The 5267-nt window shown below is 31.9% G+C and overlaps 1 long non-coding RNA gene across 1 annotated transcript; it reads right to left on the reverse strand.

Annotated features, from left to right (window-relative positions):
- Positions 1074-4107, reverse strand: LOC109826856. Its single transcript, XR_002243299.1, has 3 exons — positions 3629-4107; positions 2791-2898; positions 1074-1353 (listed from the first exon to the last, which is right to left on the reverse strand). It is a non-coding gene; the product is annotated as an uncharacterized LOC109826856 (long non-coding RNA).

The raw sequence follows: 5267 nt of genomic DNA on the forward strand, positions 1-5267 counted from the left end.
TGAGAAAGCAAGTCCGGTCTTTTTTTTTTCATCAATCTTCTGCAGCAATGTCACAAGTCCAATGCATTGGATTTTCAAAATCAAGAGGCCAAGTCCGGCCCATTCATTGCCTCAGTCCGGTCTATTGATGAAAATTTGATTTTTAAAATTGCAGCAAAGTCCACAAGTTCAGCCCAATGAAGAAATTAAGTCCAAATCTTTGCATAAAAGTCCATTTCATTCCAACTCTTTGCATCCAAGTCCATTCCAACTTTTTGGTGTAATCATTTTTATTTTTGACTAGTTTCAAGCCCGTGCGATGCACGGATTTATATATTACTGACATGACAATCTTTAAAAAAATAGACAAATGACAAATAAACTATAGTTTTATTTAAGAATAAGGAAATGAAATCATACCTCAAAGTAAATAGAAAAATAGGGTGCAAACCCAAGATGTTAAATAGACAAATGACAAATAAACTATAGTTTTATTTAAGAATAAGGAAATGAAATCATACCTCAAAGTAAATAGAAAAATAGGGTGCAAACCCAAGATGCATCGGCTACGTGGATGGCCAGAAGAAATTTAGAAGAAATTTTCTAAGTCTTCATATATGCAGAGTACTTTTATTTCCCAACTTCTTTTTTGGTAAGTATTCAGTGGTTTGCTTTGCTGAATGTATTAAGTTAAGATCTCTACTTCCATGGAGTTGCTTCCAAGATCAAGCTCATTTGAGGTATGTATGGTTTTAAGAATCCCTCTACGATATAACCAAAACAAAGCCAAACCAAGAGTTTAACCTTCATATCATGCCAATTATTTTGTCAACACATTTACATACCAAGAGTTTAACCTTCATATCATGCCAATTATTTTATCAACATATTTACATTTACAATGATTACTGAGAGAGTTACTTCTCATAAACTTTGAAGTATATTAACTCACTAAAAATGATAATATTTTGACTAAACGTGAAGTATATTAACTCACTAAAAATGATAAGTTTCTACAATTAAAAACAGAAAAAAATCAAATAATAATTTGATAAGAACATCATCAACATCATTAATGGCAATAATCAAAAAGAATCCTTAAAAAAAGTTCAAGCATCCAATATGGTGAGCTCATATGGCCCAACAATTTACATATAGCCTAACAAATAGCGCATGGTTAGCACATATGGTCAGCAAAAATTTAAATTTAGTAATAAGAAAATAAGTCAATAATAAAAAAAAAGTTTAACAAAACATAGTGCAAAGCACAATACATCCTTTTATAATTGCCTTTATGCTCAAATAAAATTATTATATCCTTGTTCTTTCTTCATCTCCTCATGCTCAGTAGTCGACATAGCCAGCCACATATTCCTGAAAGAAAGTACCATAATCAGTACATTTCGCTCCTCATCGATTATATAATATAAAAGTATGTAACACAAAGTAATCTAAAAAGTGCATATCAATATTAATTACCTAAAAAAACTAAATAATTACATAATAATAACCCAACTGACAACCATTACTACTTATAATCAAAACAAAATTAAAGAGGAATAATAGAAGGCATGAATATTGAATGGTGCTACAAGGTATGATACTTCTCGTGACTCATGGACTCTTAAGGGTTGAAATGCTCTTAAGGAAAAGCAAGCAGTCTTGTAGAAAAAGCAATAACCAAAAACATCATTGAGTTCATGAATGTTTTTGTTCATGCACCTCAACCCTTAAAAGGATTGACACCAAAGTATATCATCTGGGATGCTCAAGCACTTTAATCTTTAAGGATCCACAACAAACAACTGGTATATCAAAGATAAAGGAAAAAAAGAAGAAAACAACCATCAAAGATAAAGGATAAAAAGAAGAAAACAACCAAATCATAATTACTGAGGTTGATACAATGAGGTTCATTTAATAAATTGATGTAATGAGGTTCATTCAAGCAATGATTTAAAGGAACATGGTACAAAATAGAGGTCTTGGTGATGATCCATAAAGTTGATGGCGATGCAAGCTCAAAAATTAGATAGCTGAAAATTTTATGCATAAATATCAAAAGTTTATAATAGTTTTATGATTACAAAAAGAATGTATTGAATGATCAAATTAACAATAAATATTTAATGAAGTTATGTGAAACACATCAAAAACAAAAGTCTAGCGGCCATGAACAAACTTTAAATAATAATGAATAGTGCTTTACATTACAACTATTGATGCAGCCCTAGTTTAGATGAAGTGAAATTGATCAACCAATTCTAAGTCTACTTTCCTTCAACATTCTTACAAAAGTAAAATTTCACAATATGTTATATGTTGTCAGAGCAGTATTCCTTGTACAATATTCATGAATTAGTCCTCAGTCTGCAACAGAAAAATGTATGACAAAGACAAACCGCTACACATGCGAAGTTTCTTTTATATAAGCAATGCATTGCCAGCTGCTTTGGATTGTTCTATTAATAATTAATCACCAAGTATCCCTCTAAAGGCAACAGCTTTCATCGTGGTAATTAGTCAATCTTTCCATTACCTTCCATCTAATTTTTTCTCATCTGCCACCAGCCTCCCATCAATAAAGGTGTGGCCTGGATGGTCAGTCTAGTTTAACATAAATCTAGGTGTAAGATGACCTAAAGTCAGCCACTTGGATGGGTCTAATCAGATGCCAAGCTAAAAGTTTGGGTCAGCCCCCTCCCGCTCCTTGCAGAAGAAGGAATGTTTACAGCTTCAAGATGCAAAGGGTGTAATGGAAGTAAATAGTGCAATTATAAATTTTGAATAATAATACAGGTTGAAACTCACCTGTCCAAGATGAAGAAAACTGTGGCTATATAGATTATACTTTACTTCCCTAAATTCAAGAACATATGAGAACTCAGGAGGCAGAGGCTCGCTTGAAACAAATGTTACCTGGTATAGAAAAAAACAATACTTATGAATCTCTAATCATATAATTATGGACCAAACTAAAAGTTGCAGTCAGCAACTGCCATCTCAAATATGTACCAACGACAACCTATAATAATATGCAACAAAAAATTAAGTGGCAGCCCTTATATCGTAAAGCATGAGCCACCCAATTTGATGGTGTTGGTAGTTTAAATACCTAGATTGATATTATTCTTTAATAGCAGTAAAAGTGTCGTAAATGTCTCGCCAGGCCAAAGATTCTAGAACATCATATGATGATAAGATCCATGAGATTATTTACAAACTGGCATTGAAATTTCATAAATCATAGTTACTATAAGTTATCACAGATGCTTTTATCTCAAGGTTAATGTCTAAATAAAACATCTACAATATTTATAACAGTTACTCTTGCTTGATGGAAAAAAAATTATATTTTCTAAGAACTTATGTCCAGTACGGTTGTACCCAAGTTGTAAGACAAATTTATATATGACAAGAGGCATTAAGCTGATAAAAATCAAGAGCTCCCTGCACTCATTAAAAAATTAACATTGCTCGCCCTTAGAAGCAACAAAGAATGTCAGGCTAGCTCTATCATGGTATAAAAGTCTCATTTTGGAAAAAGAATACTGCTTAAGCCACAATCAATATAGTAATTTCCAGGAGAAAATGTTGATGCAGTGAAATTTGAATTAGTATCAAAGGCCCTTGTAAATTGCATGCTTACCGCCTTACACCTCATCATGACATTCAAAATTTGTCAAGATGGACATAGTCTAACTTCTTCCTGTAAAAAAAGGACCTTCTGTCTCAATATTTGAATTATCCACAGATTCTCATGGAGTTTATACATCCCACTGGAGGAACATCTTGTAATCAAACATATTCTGAGATATCAAATAACAAATTAACAAAGTTGAGTTGCTAAAGTTAAGTAAAAATTTGCAAATAAGATTGAAGAACAATTACTGATCAATGGTAGAAGAATTTGCATCAGTTGGAATTATAGATAATAAGTAAGCTTTGGCAAATTAAGAAAAGCGAAAGCTATTAAGATTAATAACAATGTAGAAGAATTTGCATCAGTTGGAATTATAGACAATAAGTAAGCTTTGGCAAATTAAGAAAAGCGAAAGCTATTAAGATTAATAACAATGTAGAAGAATTTGCATCAGTTGGAATTATAGACAATTAAGTAAGCTTTGGCAAATAAGATTGAAGAACAATTACTGATCAATGGTTTATATTGACAGTAAATAAGCTCTGACACAATCAATTGTCAAAATTAATACCTACTCGATGATAACAAAATAGTGGGAATTAGCCTGCATAATAAAGTTTAACAACAGTGAGTACCAATCGAATTTACAACTTCTGGATGTGTTAGCTAATTTAACAAAAACTTCTTCAGGTCAAAATTTTCAGGTCAAAATAAAAGTAATCATATACAAAATGAAAAAGAACAAAAACTTCTTCAGGACAAAATCTTATATGCTATATCTCCCTTCTTCACAGAATATCTGGTTTTTATCCATAATCAGCCCTGCGGTTTTCAAGGCTCAAAGACACTACAAAAAAATTATAGAAGTTCATCTGGTGGAAATGAAAGGAAACAGAGTCATTTCAGACATGATTTGCAACCAAGCACACCGACATTGGAGGTATTCAGATACATTGTCATAACTGACTAAAGTAAATCAGGGCACAATGCATATTAAGTACTAAGAAACATGTTAGGAATGATAGAAGTTAAATGATGGAAATGACAAAGCCTTGTGCCATAAATATAATAACAACCAGAGCACCTTCTTTCTTAATTCTTCTTTTTTTTTCTTTCTCAAAACAGCAGCAAATTGATGATATGATTCATTTCACAGAAAATCAGATAAGTAAACTGAAAATTTACAGCTTCAAGGCTAAATGAGAATCCATGAACCTTATATTTATTGTTCTATAAACATAATAATGTGTCACATATGCACAACGTGCATATAAACTGCAAGAAGGCCCTTGTAAAATGCATGCTTACCGCCTTACACCTCATCGTGACATTCAAAATTTGTCAAGATGGACATAGTCTAAGTTCTTCCTGTAAAAAAAAGGACCTTCTGTCTCAATATTTGAATTATCCACAGATTCTCATGGAGTTTAAAAACATGAAAACGTGGTAATACTGACATGTAAAGAAAGAAAACATTAAGTAAGAAAATCCCTTCACCTTGAGAAAATTTAATAGCATAACACATTCACAAACAACATGACAAAATCAATAAAAGTATAAATTCTATTATAGATACAACTCACTGGGGAATTCTGTCACACGTTCACTCCCATCAAAATCAGACCATTCATTTCTAAAACTTTCT

The sequence above is a fragment of the Asparagus officinalis genome, chromosome 1 (genome assembly GCF_001876935.1).
Source record: "Asparagus officinalis chromosome 1, Aspof.V1, whole genome shotgun sequence".
NCBI classification, from domain to species: domain Eukaryota; kingdom Viridiplantae; phylum Streptophyta; class Magnoliopsida; order Asparagales; family Asparagaceae; genus Asparagus; species Asparagus officinalis.